The sequence below is a fragment of the Cryptomeria japonica genome, chromosome 8 (genome assembly GCF_030272615.1).
Source record: "Cryptomeria japonica chromosome 8, Sugi_1.0, whole genome shotgun sequence".
Lineage (NCBI taxonomy): Eukaryota > Viridiplantae > Streptophyta > Pinopsida > Cupressales > Cupressaceae > Cryptomeria > Cryptomeria japonica.
In genome coordinates, this window is record NC_081412.1 from 248720822 (window position 1) to 248739857 (window position 19036).

The window sequence follows — 19036 nt, forward strand, 5'->3', positions numbered from 1 at the left end:
TCGTTGGCCACTTAGGTTGTTCCCCTCTCACCAACCTTAATGGCGCCCTAAGGGCAACTCGGGAGGGCAGGCCTTCTAAAGGATTTAATTGAAAAAAATATGGGAAAGCATGAAGGAAGAGAGTTTGGTTTTTTGATCACCCATTGAAGGGGAGAGCATAATACCTATCTCTTCGGAAGCATGAAAGACAAGGGTTCTTTTTAACTTTTTATTGCAATGATTTTCTATTCTAAGTGAGATGTTGCTCCACACAGACATGGTGTTCATTTTAACCAGCATAGCAATGATGAAAATTGTATTGTTCTTTATTTAAAGCATAAAAAAGGTTTCTAAGCTACCCCTATAGAAAAAATAACGTTAGTCAACACATGATGGGCTATCTAGCCTAATTTTCCAATTACAGAGTTTTGTCTTTTTACAGACAGAAAGATATTCTGGTAAAAACCAGAACTGTAACAGAACATAAAATGAAAAACTGAATCTATCAAATGTGACTTACCTACAAATAAAATGCGAACTGATATCAGATCAAGTGCGAAATGATGTATCATCAATTGTGATATGATGAATGATCAATTGCGACATGATAATTTCTCACTTTTTTTTTTTGAATTTTAAATTTTTTTTAATAGAAAAATAGAAGAAAAAGACAAAAGATAGAAGGGTTATTCTGCAATGATATTGTCCCATACTGCGTGAGCCATCACATCAATTTCCTTGAAGAATTTGTACTTGGTTAAAAAATAGTGGATGGTCTTGTGATACTGAGCAATCTCCTCTTTTTCTTTGACCTCACGGAGCTCCCTTTCAACCTTTAAAAGCCTTTGATAAGCCTTTTGTTGTCTCCTATTCTGCTTTGCCTTCCTTGCACCTGAAATTCAGAATCTCACCTTTCCTACTATTGGATTAGATACACTTTTTATGCAGAAATCAATTTTTCTAGAATTTAATAAAATTTCAGGGTTAGATGCGCAATAAAAAATAATGCAAAAACGACACATTTTTTTTGAATTTGCGAGGTATTTTTCTAGCAATTGCGATATGATATTGGCAAATGTGAATTTCCGCATAGGCAATTGTGATATGAGTAAATTTTTTTTTTAGATTTAGATAGAAGGAAAAGATAGAAGATAGAAGTTTTTGCTCTTTTTGATATTATTTTTCCTTCTCTTGGCAACCGCAATCTCGAAAGTTATCATGCTTCATGTCGGGTTCACCAAATGTCACCATGCTTGAAATCATCAGAAATCTGAGGCTAATTAGACTAAAAGGATGAATCACAAGAATCCTTAACTAATTAAACCGATTCTAAACACAATTCAATGAAATAAATAAGAAGATTAAGCTAATTAAAACTCCCTATTCTCCACTTGTGCTTCCATTGTTCTTCTCCTATTTGCATGGTTGATGTAGGTGGCTCTCAAGTATTGCACTTGATTTCCTGCATATGATAGACAACAATATTGAAGACTGCGATTCTAAAAAAGCTAGATTGAAATGAGAAAAGAGGTTATATTTATAGATTTTCAACACAAAGGGGGTGAGAAACAGAACTAAAGTGTTGATTGGGAGACAACTGAAATTGATTGATCAGTTAACAGAGTTGATTGATTAGTCAAATCATTTGATTGAGTAGTCAACTAGATTGATTGGAGAGTGAACTGAATAGATGGATTAGTAACTCATTTGATTGATTAGTGAACTGAATAGACTAGGGAGATGACTGAATTGATGGATTAGTCATAAAAAGTTGATTTTGAGTTAAAAAGGATGATTGATGAGTTAACTGAGTTAACTGATTAGACAACTGATTTGATCAATCAGTTCTGATTTAGCATGTGTTGTAGGAATTTGAATTTGAATTTGATTTTCATTTTCAATTTGGATTTGAATTTGGTCATTCGAATGATGAAATGCACATGAAATTAATTGAAATTCAGATTTGGGAAAATGTGAATTTAGTGATTTGGAATTAAATGAAATGAAATGAAATTCGAATTTGGGGAAATATGAGATGAAATTAATTGGAATTATAATTTGGGGATTTGGAGGAATTTAATTAATTAATTTAAATAAAATTATTTAAACTTATGAAATAGAATTAATTAAATAATAAAGATTATTTAACTAAGGAAAATGTTGTAATTAATTAAATAATTGATATTTAATTAATAATTGAGATATGGTTAACTGATTAAAATGATTTGAGAATAGAAATAGAATAATTAGAAGTGTTGAAGGGCAATGATATAGAAGAAATAATTAATTTAATCAAATAATTAAAGAATTACTTAATTAAATAGATGAGTAATTAGTGTAGAATTAATGAGACATTTTTAGGTGTCTACATTTGCCCCTCTTTGAGACAATGTCAAAACGACGTTGTTTCAAAGAAAAATGGAAAGAAAAACTGCCCCTGTATACCCGAGTGACGCTAGGGTATAATGCCCCTCGAGAGATTGTTTGTGCATTGAAGACATGAAAGATCTCTCGAAAGAAGAAGAATGTTAGACGAACGATGAAGAATGATTAATATATGACATGAATGAGCTTGATTGGAGAAAATAAATGGTTAGAATTATTTGTAGATAAGATTGATAGGATTGATCTGATAAAGATAAAGTCTGGTTTCAGGAAGGACACATCCTGTATAAGACAAAAAAATGATCAAAACGTTTTGTTTCAAGAAGGATACATCCTATATAAGACTAATATGTTTGGTTTCAGGAAGGATACATCCTGCATAAGACAAAGATAGATGATCACGTCTGGTTTTAGGAAGGATACATCCTCTATAAGACAAATAATAGATCAAAAACATCTGGTTTTAGGAAGGATACATCCTGTATAAGATGAAGATAGATAAAAATTGGATGAATGATAAATATGATGAAAGTGAGGAATAATTAATCGATAGATAGAATAGTTGATATAAGAAAATGATAGAATTATAGGTGAAAAGATTGGAATTAAGTGATGAGAGAGATCATGTTAGATGAAAGAATGATTTGAAAGAACGATCAAGTAGAAAAATCCTTGATGAGAGAATGATATGAAGAGACAATCAACATGATGAGATTAGAAAATATAAAATGATATGATTGATGATGGATATTATTCTTGTCTTTATTCATAGTGCAATACATTTTCATCATAGCAGACAAGGAATGAATCCTCCATTCTGGGAGTTATTCTAGGGGTCGAGGTATGTGTGGCATTCATAGGCCGAATGCTTCTATCACAAACACCCACTAGAGAAATTGCCCCAGAAATTCATTGGTTCAAACCACAAACAACAAACAAAGAAAAAGATCATGCTCATCACGGCTCCTCTAGTCACTTTTTGGACATCCTTGAGTAGCTAAAAGCAATGATCTTCGCCAATTGATGAAAGATAAAACCAATTAGAACAAAATGCAGAAGCCATACTGATTTGTGTCTTCGTGTGATTGCTTGATGTGATTTTGATAATGTCTGGTTTTAGAAGTTTTGGACCTTGTTTAAGACTGACCTGTCTGGTTTCGAGTGTACCGATTCTGTTTAAGACAAGATGTTGATCATGTTGATAGTTTGATAGATCGATAGATTAGACCGTTGATCAGTTTGGTTGCAGACGGTTTGACAAGATAGTTGTATCCTTTGTTTAACTTTGTGTGAAGTGTTTGTTGGACATCTGTAGGGATATTTAATTCTTGTGAGACATGTTTATTGCAAGTTTTTGATGGTTTTGGATTTTTAGTTTGTTTTTTATTGATTTTTTTTTTATCTTTGATATTTTTTGTGTTTTTTTTAGGACTTTTTCTGAATGTTTTTGGTATTTTTATGATTTTCAAATGTTTTTGTAATTGATGAAACATGTCCTGCCATTAATTGATAAAGATAAAACTAACTTGGACAAAATTCAGCAGTCATACTAATCTATGCCATTGTTTTGATTTGTGTGATCATTGATAGGAATGTCTGGTTTCAAAGAATGAGTACCTTGTATAAGACTGATTTGTTTGGTTTCGAGTATACCCTTCCTTGTATAAGACATGTTGATGTTTGATAAAGTTTGATCGATAGATTGATTAACAAGACATGTGATCAGATTGATTGTAGAATTTGAGAGTTTTCGTATTGTTGATTTGATTTGATGGATGGCCCATGCTTTCTTGCTTTGATTTTTTATTTTTATTTTTATATTTTCATGACATTTTGTGATTTTTTGATTTTTTCATGACATTTTGTGAATGTTTTTGATTGATTTTTCCATGACTTTATTTGATTTTTTCATGACATTTTATGATTTTTAGAATTTTTGAGTTATGCCCCCAAGTATGTAGACCTATGATGATAACATGATGATGCATAATGCAGTGGAGACAATGAATTTTTGATATGAGTTATGCTAATGCAGGATGCATGACAAAAATGTAGTTCCTATTCGAACAAGGATGAGTGTGTGTGTCTTTCATTCTGAAATGCACTAATTGGATTGAAGGTGCGAAACCTTTCAGAGATAGGAGTTCAATCCATTTTCAAAAGACTTAGACCATCCAACCTAACACACTATGTAACCAAGATTTATGAATGGAGGTGCGAAAAACTTCTCCATCAATTCTTAAACTTTTGATCTTCTTTTTACCATGTGTGTACAATTGAGTTCATTCTAACTTATAACCATCAAAGACCCTTGGAATCCTATGTGGCTAGCTACGTGGGTTATTATGACTTCAAAAGAAACCTGGATAGAGCCTCGCTGCCATCAAGATTTTAGGGTTCCAACGAGGTTATGCACTGTAATCTCTCAAATATTGCTCCATTGCCAGTAGGCATCCATAGCCCTGATGGAGTTATTCGCATGTTCCCATAGTCAAGATTTGTGTTACACTTGTATGCATGATATTATATCTTTTTGCTATTTTCGCTTTGAGATGGATATTGGCATAACACTTTTTTCTTTTATTTTATTGTCTTGACTTGTAAGTAATGAAAGCTACTTGAGCACGACAATTACAGTGACAGTGAAGCAAAATATTGGATTTTTCAATAGCCACATAACCAACTAGGTATCTATAATGACTTAGAGCTTTTGATTAATGTGTGAGATATAGCAACTGATAGATTTTGGGTAACAAGACTTGATAGTGAAACTTGTACCCAACCAAGGATAAAGCTTAATCACAATGTGACATTGAAGATGAATGACTAAAGGCCTCCTAAAGACTTCATGAACAAGTATCTAGGAAATGAGACAACCTTCGTTCCTTTCAGTGCAGACAGGTGAATGACTCAAACAATCATCATGTTTTTCTTGATGAAACTATATGAGAAAGAAATAATGATATGCAACTATATGTTAAGCAACTATGATGTACTCTGAAATGGAGATATGCAATGCAATAAAGAAATATACAAATGCAGTACTAAAAATTGAAATGAACCCACCCTTAGATGTAATATATTTTTAGGTGCATGTTGTTATTGAGTTGGTATGAACTTTGTGTAGATAACTCATTGGTCTTTGTTTGAAGAGTTGGATGAACCTCCCTTTTTCAATAGGATATACGGCTAGGAATCCGTCATGTATAGTGTTTTCTATAGCCTCCTTATTTTCAAACCAATTCAACTGTGGTAGACCTTCTTGCCCCCAGTCTTTCAAGTGTGGGTGTATTAGGAAAATAGATTTTGGTTTCGAAGTTGTGATATGAGCGGGTCTTATGCCTATTTTTATTGATGCACTTGAAGAGTACGATGAAACAATTTGGGTGTTGATTTCATTAGCTGGTATTATGCTTATGCTTGAAGAAGATGATGTAACAATATGGGTGTTGATTTCATTAGCTGGTGTTATGCTTGTTTCTGTCATGATATTGGCATTTGATGATGGTGCACACAAATTTGTTGACAAGTTATCCTGTGTAGTATGATCTGGATTGGTGATTTCATTGATAAGGGGTTCATGAACAACTTGTGTATTGGAATCATGAGGAAGACTAGGAGAAATGATAATGGGATCTTGTTTAGGAGGTGGATGTTTGATGGTACTTAAAAGAACGTCTTGCTCTTGAGAAACAAGGGTGTTATTATGACTGGAATAGAAAAGAATGAGCGGATCATCATAAGACTCTTGATAGGTGGAGTCTTCATCAAAAACTGGGTAGGATGAAAAGGTTTGTTCTTGATCAAGATTTATTTCATGACTGATTTCTTCTGATTTTGGATTGTCCTCCTTACATAGGGAAGGAGTTTGCAGGGGAGATTTTTTGAAGGTTCCAACACTTTGACTTGATGAGAAAGGATTTTGAATGAGACTTTCATAATCATGACTTGGATTAGGTTGGATTTGTATGATAGATATCCCTTGGGAGATTGTGTTATTGGATGAAGATAACATGGATTGATCTTGTGTAACTTCAAGGAATGATGAAATGGTGGATAAATATGGTTGATTGGGACTTTGGTTGAAAGGGATTTGATTTTGGTTGAAAGGAGTATGATTTTGGTTGAAAGGAGTATGATTTTGGTTGAATGAGTTTTGACTTGGACTTTGCTTGAATGGGGTTTGATTTTGGTTGAAAGAGGTTTGATTTTTGTTGAAAGGAGTTTTAGTTTGGTTTAAAGAGGCTTGAATTTAGTTGAGAAAGGTTTGATTTTGGTTGAAAGAGGCTTGATTTTGGTTAAAGGTTTGATTTTGGTTGAAAGAGGCTTGATTTTGGTTGAAAGAGGTTTGATTATGCCCCAATTAGACATACCCAGGGAGGTGTTTTTGGGATCCTAGATTGGGAAGACCGTTGGAGCGGTATACCCAATCTCCCTTGAGTAAATCCAAGGCAGAGACAAATGTCACCTGAGGTTAGTATGTGATGACACTATACCCCACATGTATCCATTGTCCATATGCCTTGTTTTATTTATTTTCCTTTGGAGGTTGATTGCTTTGACTTAGCCATGTGTTATACTTTGGTGTTAAATTCTTATTTTTGAGTCTTGTGAAGTCATGTTGTATCCTTTGGTTGATAGGTGTCAGCTTAGATCTTGAGTGTGAGTTGGAACCTTTTTCATCTCCTAGCACAAGGGGGTGGTTCCTTGATTGGTTCCACATGGTCAGGTGACTGATTCCTTCTTCCATTGGGATATTATTCTTTGGTGTTGCGTGCGTGGAATGGATTCTTCGTGAGATTTCACTTCGGAGCTGATTTTATATGTTTATGGAAAGAAGACATTGTATCATGATGATTTGATTATGAAAAAGAGATTATGCATCTTTGTAACAGGTTTCTATATGTAATTGTATACAGAATTGTAATAAGACATGATGTAGAGGTTAGGGAGAATACTTTGATAATTCCTTAATGTATAAGATGATTATTATGTATTATGAGCTTATGGAATGTATGTGAAAGTGAAATGGAATATTATATGTATTTGGGTCGCATTTGTATTCATGTTATGGAATTGTGTTATGACATGCTTTAGAATAAACAATGGAAGTGATAGAATAGTTGCATTGATACTTAATTGAGTAATTAGGAGTATATTGGGAATGAATGGTTAAATGTAACTTATGTTGCTCTCTTTAGAGATTACTATGTGAATGAATTATGCATATGTGTTAATGTTGTTTAGATGCATGAAAGTAAATGATTAGAGGATTATAGGATATGATCTTCTAGACAGATAAATGTTATGATAGAATGTTGTTAAGTAGTGTTGTTAAGATACCCTAGGAAATAGGTGTGTTGCTAGAGTATATTTGGAATATGCTAATGTTAGAAGATTCAATCTGTATACACATAAAATTGGCTATGAGTAATTAAATAAATATTTTATATTTATTTAATGATTATTATTCTATTAAACAATTAATTTGAAAAGATTAATTTATTTAATTCATTAGTATTTAATACTATTATAATAATTAATTGAGTTGAAACATTTAATTAATTAATTCATTACCTCCTTTCTTCTAAGCCAAATAATTAAATATTTAATATTTAATTATCATCCTTTATCATATTTGTGCACTATTTACTATCCTATAGTTCCATTATTAAATAATTCATTATTATTTAATTACCACTTTCCAACTCACCCTTCATCTCCACCTTTTCCAACTCATCCATCATGGGGCTAATTTAAATTAATTAAATCAAATAAAAATAAATCATTTATGAGCCACTTATCTCCAACTCTCATATTCATGAATAAAATGTGTACGTGCATATAATCTTTGAAACCTCCCTATTTTTACTCCAACACTCCTATATTATTGGAGGAGGTTTTGTCCACCTAACCCTAGTCCATCTCCACTTGTCCCCTATCCCTAAAATGCACTACAGGAGTTCTAGTGTATTTTGAGCCCAATGTCCGATAGTCTAAGTTAACTAGGAGTCTTAATCTTTGCAATCATGAGTTCATTTGTCTAAGCATTTTAGAGTTTTTGAGAAAATTAGAATAACTAATTTTCATATCATTTTAGCATTCTATCACATAGCGTTTGCATATCACCTATCAGTCCATTCTACACTTGCCATCTTGGAAGCTACTAGTGCTCATCTGAGAGCAACATCAATCTGCAACCAAGAACAATGGGGTTAGGACACAATGAGACATAATCCATGAAGGTATAATTTGTTTTATTTACTTTATTTCATGTTGTTTCATTGGTTGAAGCTTGAGTTCCTGTAGATTTTATTTTTCATGATGGACTAACAAGTTGCAAGTCAATTTTTTGAGATGAAAACTTAAGTCGACACATTTTTGGTGCCCACCATGGGGCTAAGGCCTCACACATCTCCTTCTAATATCTTGTCTGATTCTTGTAATAACTGAATGAATGAACGCATTTGTAGGTTGATTTCACGTATGTGTGCAATTTGGCAGTGCATTTACTCAATAGGTTAGTGCTTCTATTGTATAGGTTAGCACATTTACTCAACAGGTTAGCATTTCTATTTCATAGGTTAACACATTTATCACACAGGTTAGCACTTGTGTTTGTGATTTCATGCATACGTTTTCCAAGACAACACCTTTATGACTCAGGTTAACATATTTATCACTCAGGATAGTGCATTCACTTTTTTAATGCTTTCATTCTGATTATCTACAAATTTTAAAATTTTACAATCCGTCAGCTAACAAATCTTTGTGGGTTCGACTATCCAAGACTCAATTTTTGCAAACTATTGACTTGTGTGCATGCAGGGTTTTATTTTGAGCATTTTTTGTGCATTTTCTCACTTAGTCTAACTAGGAGTTCTTTTGGAAAGTAAAAGATCATACATCTTTCATCTAGCTTAACTAAGGGATTAATGAACAACATGCAAACTTGCATTGTATGTTTTCAGTAAGATAGTTGCACATAGATGGTTTAAAGGTTAAAAAGAATTATTGTATATCGTGTTTGCTTAAAAGTAGTAGGTGAGTATGCTCTCACCCTAATACGGTGATAAAAAAGATAGACCTGCTTTTATCTTATGTGTTACCTTTAGAGGGCTTGCCTTCCCGAGCTGCCTTGAGGGGGCCAGTGAGAGGGGAATGACCCAAGTGGAAATGGGCTAATACTGAGTCCTTCCAATCCACTTTAAATAAATTGTGTTTATGATGAAAGTCATGGGTAACATGTGTTGATTAGTTCATACCGACTCTATGTTTCCCCATAAACCCTATAGAGCGCAACCTCTATAGGATGGGAACCTTATATATTTATAGAGTGTAATAAGTGTTGCATGTATGACCACATGATTGGAAGCCCTTACTAAAAACCATCTTGTCTAATTGCCAAAATCCTTCTAATTGTTGGTGCAGGAGGTCAGACCTTTGTAGTGGCTCACACACATACGATTCCTAGTAGAGATATATAGTTTGCCATGGGGAGTTTTCATGGAAACTGGTACTTGGCTTCCCTGGAGAAGTGAGTGCCGAGGGTGGAGCCAATGGGGTCAAGCACCTAGATATCTACTTTGAATAGTGTAGCCTCGGGGGAAACCCCATATGAGATTCAACAATTATTATCTCGGCCTACCATAGGACTTGTACTTGCTTGTGGAATTTGATTTTCCAAACATTGTGTCTTTTGTGTCTGTAAAATGTTCTCAAAATGGTCAAAAACTTGAAAAATCATCATCTTGAAACAAGTCAAAGATCCGATAACTTGCTGGAAAACTGAGAATTTCAATCAAAACATTGGGAATCATTCTTTTGTAGTGTAGAGCAGTGCTTTTGCACATTAGGATAACACTTTTACTCAACAATACAACACATTTGAATCATAGGATCACACATTTGTTAAACTAGACAATGCTTTTGCAACATAAGCAACACATTTACACCCTAGGTTCACACTTTTACGACCACATAGTAGTGCTTTTACTATCACAGTAGATTGCATTTATTGCACATGACATCACTTTTATTCGATAGGATAGTGCGTTTGTTTCAATGCATTTGTAACAACAAACATTTCCCAATATCAGAGCAAAATTTCAACATCAGTTTCAGATACCCTTTTTCAAGGAGATTCATTTTCAATTGTCATAGATTTTTAAACTAGTCAAACAATCAGGTTTATCAATCAAACAGGTCATTTCCAAAGGTTTTCATAAGTATAAACATTCAACAAGTTATTGATTCAACCATCTCAAGTGCAAAATCGTCATCATCATCCGTTTCTTATCAGGATACATCAAATCCTTTATCATGAAACTAGATCATATTAACCTTTATTCATTATATTGGATATATCATTCCTATTTGGACCTAGGTTATATCAAAATCAAAATTGCAATCACTTTAGAATCAAACAACTTGAAAATCATTATATGCTTATATGACTTTTCGATATCACCTCAAGAAAAGGAAACCTAGTTATAAGGCACTCTTGAAGAAGAGAAGGTTTCTATACATCAACCACAAACTCTTGTTAAAGCATTGTGTTATTCCAAGAGGATCCAGTTAATACTGAGAGGGGGGTGAATCAGTATTAATAAAAACTAAAACTTTCAACACCAAATCAGACTTATCTCAGATCTGAAAACATTCAACCTTTAAACCAATTCTTCATAACAGATTTCCTTATCATCATCATTTCCACTTAGGAAACCTTATTAATCAGATTTAGCCATCAATTCAATATGAGATCAACAAACACTATTACCAACTTATTAACTGATCATAATACTTCATCAATCACATAATCATCAAGACGGGTAACCACTTTAAGATCTTTGATAAACAAACATAAACTGTCTTAACCGGTTATCAAAAATAAAACATGAACATCACAAGAAAAACATTCCACACATGAACACCATGATTTTCACGTGGAAACCCAAATAGGGAAAAACCACGTTGGGAATTGGTATCCACAAATATTTTGCTCTCTTTCGGAATGCACCCTGTTAGGAGCCAAGCCCAGTTAGAAGCTTACAATGATGCCCTTTTAGGAGCAAACCCTATTAGGAGTCACCCGGTTAAGGGATTTACCTCAGCCCTGTTAGAAGCTTTGATCTGTTAGGATCAACCTCGCAAGAGGATTTAGAACTTAGATATTGAGTCACCATGTTAGGGGATTTTACTATATGAGGCCTATTAGGACCTACCTCATTAAGGGATTTTAGCTACCGTAATTGTTAGAGAACAACAGTCAATGATCTATGTATAGCACTCAACTGCTTGCTTGATAAGATCCAATTAGGTTCTAAGTCTGCATCACTCTGGCAGAACTTCACACACCCTGGTTTGGCTTCACACACTTCTCAAAATCACTGACACTTCAAAACATCAACCTTACCGATATAAATAACTTTTAAAACTAGGTCGACATCAAAACCCTAAGACTTACTACATAGATCATCACAAATCTTTACAACTCAGTACAGATCAACATATGGATCATTACAATCAATTAAAAATCAATATTAGTCATTGAATGATCATAAATCATGATAACAAGTCGATTTGGTACAAAGCCAAACCCTTAGCACATTCCACTAAGCACTTTGCACATTCCGAAGAAATTCATTCTCCAAACATGCCAAAACATCTCTCAAACACATCACACAATTTGTGCCGCGTTATCATCAACTCGTGAAATTGATGTAGATCACCGCCAAACCAAAATTCATTACCGGTCCTTAAACCCTTCTTAAACCTTGGTAAAACTTCATCAGAAATTCAAAACATGCCTTCCACTATCCATCATAGGATGTGGTTTCGATTTTATACTCAAATCCATCATAAAATCTTATGTATCAAACCATAAGTCACCAAACAGTTCTAATCACCCAATTGCATCAAAAATTATCTTCTTTATCGGTTAAGGTCCTAATTCGCATTCTTACCGCTAAACTCTGTCAAACTGTCAAACTCTTACTCCGATAGACCAAATCACTTAGCCAATAAGTCAATCACCGAAAACCAACTGTAAATATCATTAAACATTAGTTGACCCTAGTTGCCATCAATGACAACACAAATAACTGATCATGTCATCTTTCCTCTATTGATACAGTCATCCATCATCATCTCAACCTCATCAGTTATGCCAAACATGCCAACAATATCCCCCTTTGGCATTGATGGAAATACTAAATATCAACATACTCAACTCATACTGTTCCGCTCTATTCTGGACCTTCTCTGAAACTCTTCTCTTCTCTGCTACACCTCATCGGTCGGTCACACTCTATCTTCAATTACACATCTTCTCCTCCTAATCATATGTCTTCTCTTGACTAATCATATTTCTTCTCCCCCTTTGACAACAATGTCAAAGGTGCATAAGAATCACAAATCATCAAGTCTATTGCAGTTGCTCTCTTCAACATGTCTGCAAACTCATTTAAGCTGCCCCCCCTACGGAGTAGCTTGCATCTCATCAATCCAAATTGAAAAATAGTCATGAAGCCCACTGGATTGATGCATCCTACATCCTATTTTTTTCTGAGTAGGGGTCTGACCCCTAATTTACCTCTGAGATACTCAAAGGTTGTCTTCGGCAATGGTTTTGTGAAAATGTCTACTAGGTGCTCTTTGCTTATCACATACTCCATTCAGACTTTTTTTTCCTATACTCTTTCCCTTAGAAAATGATATTTCAATTATATGTTCTTAGTTCTTGCATGTAGCACAAGATTTTTTTAAATATTAATTGCACTTGTATTATCACAGTAAATAGTTACCGGTTCAAACATATCAAATCTGAATCCTTCAAGCACATGTCTCATCCAGATTGCCTGCATGCAATTCATTGATGCTACAACATACTCTGCCTTTGTTGTTGACTGAGAAACACAAGTTTGCTTCTTACTTGTACAAGCAACGAATCTGCCTCCAAGAAGAAAAGCTCCACTGGTAGTAATTTTTTGGTCATCTACATTGCCTTCCTAATCTGCATCAGTAAATACATTCAAAGAAAAATTTCCTTTATAAGGATACCATAAACCATAATCTACTGTGCCTTTCAAGTATCGGAATATCCTTTTCACCGCTACCAAGTGATTCTCCTTGGGATCCTTTTGAAATCTAGAAACCAATCCAACAACATGTGCAATATATGGTCTGCTATGAACGACATAATGCAATTTACCAATCATAGACCTATATTCTTTCTCATCAATAGATGGTGAATCATCTTGTTTAGACAATTTGCAGCTTGTCACCATCGGAGTACCAACCGGTTTACAATCTTCCATGCTAAATGTTTTCAACACCTCTTTGACATACTTACTCTGACAGACAAAAAATCCACTATCCAATTGTTGGACCTGCAACCCAATGAAAAATTTAATTTCTCCAATAAGAGACATCTCAAATTCCCTTTTCATCTCCTCAGCAAAATCCATGCATAAGTCATCATTACCACCAAAGATAATGTCATCCACAAATACTTTAGCTATCAATACTTTCTCTCCATCAATCTTTAGATATATGTTACTATCCTCACTGGTACGCCGAAATCCTATCTTGATCAGGTGTGCATGCAGCCTTTCAAACCATGCTCTTGGTGCTTGCTTCAATCCATATAGTGCCCTATGTATTTTACAAACAATATCTTTATCTTTAGACAAAGCAAATCCATCTAGTTGTTCTATGAATACTTCTTCTTCAAGGATGCCATTGAGAGAAGCTGATTTAACATCCATCTGATAGACTTTAAATCCTTTAAATCCAGCATAATCAAGTAGCATTATTACTCCTTCCAATATTGTCATAGGAGCAAAGGTTTCACCATAATCTTCTCCTTCTTCTTGTGCATAGCCTTTGCAAACCAATCTTGCTTTATTTCTCACAACCTTGCCTTCTTCATTTAACTTGTTTCTAAAGACCCATTTAGTTCCAATCACATTCTTGTCTTCCAGTTTGGCAACAAGTGTCCATGTCTTGTTCTTCTCTATCTGATCCAACTCCTCATTCATTGCACTAATCTAGTCATCATCCTTTAATTCCTCTCTTACTATTTTCGGCTCAATATTAGAAATCAGACAGGAATTTTCTTTGATTTTCCTCCTTGTTTGTACTCCAGCATGTTTATCTCCAATTATTTTTTCTTCTAAGTGATTTAACCTGACAGACCTTGGAATAACCAGTTTTGATGATGTGCTTCATGCTTCATGTTCTTGATCTTCTTCATCGCTCTCTGCATTTATCGGTTGAGCACCTATTTCTGCAACATTTTGCTCATCAGTCTTCTGCATTTCCGGTTCTATAAACACAAGTCTTTCTTCATCTTTCTCAGGCTCAGATATGTTGGTCTCTCTAGATTTCTCAGAGAGTTCATCTATCTTCACATTAGCACTCTCAATGATCTTCTTATCTCTCTTGTTATAATATTTAAATGCCTTACTCTTTGTAGAGTAGCTAAGAAAAATGCCTTCATCACACTTAGCATCAAACTTTTCAGTGTAATCATCTCTCTTAATATAACATTTACTCCCAATTTTTTTGAAATAACTTACACTAGGGGTCTTTCCATGCCATAATTCATAAGGTGTTTTGTTATTACCTTTTTTTACAAGTACCCAGTTCAAAATATATACAACAATGTTGACTGCTTCTCTCCAAAACATCTTCGATACTTCACCTTGAATCAACATGGTTCTAACAGCTTCAACAATTGTTCTATTGATTCTCTCTGCTATCCCATTAGGTTGTGGAGTTCTAGGAGTGACATATGCCTCTTAATTCCCTGTTCATCACATAACTTCACAAACTCATCAGAAGTAAATTCACCTCCCCGGTCAGAACTCAAACATTTTAGATTCTTCCCATTATCTTTCTCAACAAGAGCTTTAAATGCTTTAAACTTACTGAAAGCCTCAGAATTTTCTCTCAGAAAAGTTACCCACATCATTTTGGAATACTCATCAGTAAAGATCATAAAATACTTATCACCAAAATAGCTCTTAGTCCTCATAGGACCACAAAGATCAGTATGAACCAAATCAAGAGTATTCTCTGAAGAGAAAGACTTACTCTTAAAGGATACAAAGGTCATCTTACCCATCTGACAATCCTTGCATAACACATTGTCTGGTTTCACAAACTGGGGCAAACCTCTAACAATACTTGACTTACTAACTTTAACCAAATTGTCAAAATTGACATGACAAAAACTCTTATGCCACAACCAGCTGTCTTCAATCTTCACCACCAAACAATCATTTACATTAGTATTCAGATGAAATAGACTACCACTAGTTTGCTTCCCAGTAGCAATCAATTCTCCATTATTTCCAAGAATCCTGCACACTCCGCTTTTGAATTCAAGTAGATATCCCTTATCATTAAGCTGTCCAACACTCAAGAGGTTATGTTTTAGTCCTTCAAACAAAAAGACATCATCTGCATTACTCTTCCCATTTAATGAAATTGATCCTTTACCTTTAACCATGTAGGGAGAGTTATTACCAAATCTTACAACACCTCCATCAAACTCTTCAAGTGATAAGAAATTACTTTTGTCACCAATCATGTGGTGTGAGCAACCACTATCTATTATCCATTCATCATTGTTATCCATGTGAGACACCATAGCCTTCTCATCAGACATATCCTCCTTCACAACAACAAATAATATCTCCTCATTGTCATTTTCTCTGATTCATCGTCGGCCACACCTTCATTCACAACAACATAACAATGTTTCTTTCTTTTTCCTTTGAATCTCCTAAACTTATCTTTCTTATCAATGTTAGTGAAGTTAGCAACTATGTGTCCAATCTTACTACAAGAGAAACACTTCAAGGGTAATTTACCTTTATATTTACCTGTTCCTCTAGGGAATCTTCTAGCCAGTAATGCCTCAAGTTCCATCAGATGATCTTCATCATCACCATCACCTCTACTACTGCCATGACTAGATCTGCAGTCATGATTATGACAAACATCTTTTCCTTTCCTTGCTAATGTACCGGTTACAAAAACCTTAAAAGCAGATTCAGAAGGTTTGGAAACACTATTATCAAAACTATTAAGTTCAAATGCGGTTAACTTTCCAATTAGAGAATCAACAGTAAATTTATCTTTTGAAATGGATCTCAGCTCTTGAATGGTAGACACTCTGATAGAGTACTGCAGTAAAAGAGTTCTAAGCATTTTACTAACAGCAGTATCATCTTCAATCTTACCTCTGACACTCTTTATTCCACCTACAACTTCCTTAATCCTTTGTCCATATTGAGCTATGTTCTCATCGTCAACCATTTTCATATCATCAAATTTTCCTCTCAAACTCTCTTCCTTTGCCCTTTGTACATGTTCATCTCCTCCATAAATTAAATTAAATTTCTCCCACACCTCATTTGCAGTTTCTAATCCATGAACATCAATATACTCAGAGTTAGACAGAGTACTTACAATTGCTTCAAGAGCCTGAATGTTTTCTTGTTGTTCTTTGAGTTCATCTGGTGTCAAGGGACTAGTAGTAGGAGAAACATACTTGGTTATCACATGATTCCAATATTGTGAACCCATTCCTTTAATGTAGATATTCATTCGATCACTCCATATCTAGTAGTTGTCCTTGGTAAACTTGGGACCCTCCTTCTTCATCATCTTTCATAGAATCTTTCCCTCAAGCTGTTAGGCTTTCTGCACATAGAGGACCAATGCTCTGATACTAATTGTTAGTCCTAGAGGATCTGGTTAAAATTAAGAGGGGGGTGAATTAGTATTAACAAAAACTGAAACTTGCAACACTAAAACAGACTTATCTCAGATCTAAAAACATTCAACACTTAAACCAATTCTTCATAATAGATTTCCTTATCAGATCTAGATAATCATTTCCACTTAAGAAAACTTAATAATTAGATTTAGCCATCAATTCAATATCAGTTCAACAAACACTATTACCAACTTATTAACTGATCATAATGCTTCATCAATCATATAATCATCAATACCAGTAACCACTTTAAGATATTTGATAAACAAACATAAACTATCTTAACTAGTTATCAGAAATAAAACATTAACATCACAAGAAAATCATTCCACACATGAACACCATGATTTTCACGGGGAAACCCAAATAGGGAAAAACCGCTGTGGGAATTGGTACCCACAAATATTTTGCACTCTTTCGGAATGCACCATGTTAGGAGCCAAGCCCGGTTAGAAGCTTACAATGATGCCCTGTTAGGAGAAGACCCTATTAGGAGTCACCCGGTTAAGGGATTTACCTCAGCCCTGTTAGAAGCTTTGATATATTGAGTCACCTTGTTAGGAGATTTTACTATATGAGGCCTGTTAGGACCTACTCGGTTAAAGGATTTTAGTTGTTGTAATTGTTAGAGAACAACAATGAATGATATGTGTATAGCACTCAACTGCTTGCTTGATCAGATCCAATTAAGTTCTAAGTTTGCATCACTCTAGCAGAACTTCTCACACATCCTGGTTTGGCTTCACACACTTCTCAAAATCACCGACACTTCAAAACATCAACCTTACCGACATAAATAACTTTTACAACTAGGTCATCATCAAAACCCTAAGACTTACTACGTAGATCATCACAAATATTTACAACTCATTACAGATCAACATATGGATCATTACAATCAATTAAAAATTAATATCAGCCGTTGAATGATCATAAATCGTCACAACAAGTCGATCTGGTACAAAGTCAAACCCTTAGCACATTCCACTAAGCACTTTGCACATTCCCAAGAAATTCATTCTCCAAACGTGCCAAAACATCTTTCAAACACATCATGCGGTTTGTGCCACATTAAAATCAACACGTGAACTTGATGTAGATCACCGCCAAACCAAAAATCATTACCGGTTAAGAGAATTCTTTACCAGTCCTTAAACCCTTCTTGAACCTTGGCAAAACTTCATAAAAAATTCAAAACATGCCTTCCAGTATCCATCATAGGATACAGTTCCGGTTATACACTCAAATCCATCATAAAATCTTATGTATCAAACCACAGGTCACCAAACATCGCCAATCACTCGATTGCATCAAAACTTATTTGCTTTACCAATTAAGGTCCTAATCCTTGCCGGTAAACTCTGTCAAACTATCAAACTCTTACTCTGGTAGACCAAATCACTTAGCCAACAAGTCAATCACCGAAAACCAACTGTAAACATCATTAAACATCAGTTGACCCTGGTTGCCATCAATGACAACACAAATAACTGATCATGTCATCTTTCCTCTACCAGTATAGTCATCCATCATCATCTCAACCTCACCAGTTATGCCAAACACGCCAACACATCACATATTCCTACACCTTTTTCATAACTATCTACGGGGTTACGAAATAGAGTTTGACGAAGAAACCTTACAAGCATGTTCTTTTCAAGGGATGCCTTATCTCAACACACTAATAGGGGTGGTAAAATAAACTTAGCTTATCTTCCTAAACCAATGATCACCTATTGAGTTACATCTAGAAAATCAAAACTTGAGAAGTTTCAAATCAATCATATGCCAGTTCGGACTAGAGCTTAACACTAGCAATTGAGAAGACAACAAAAACAAATGGAAGAAAAAAAATTAAATTTTCAACCATTTGGATACACC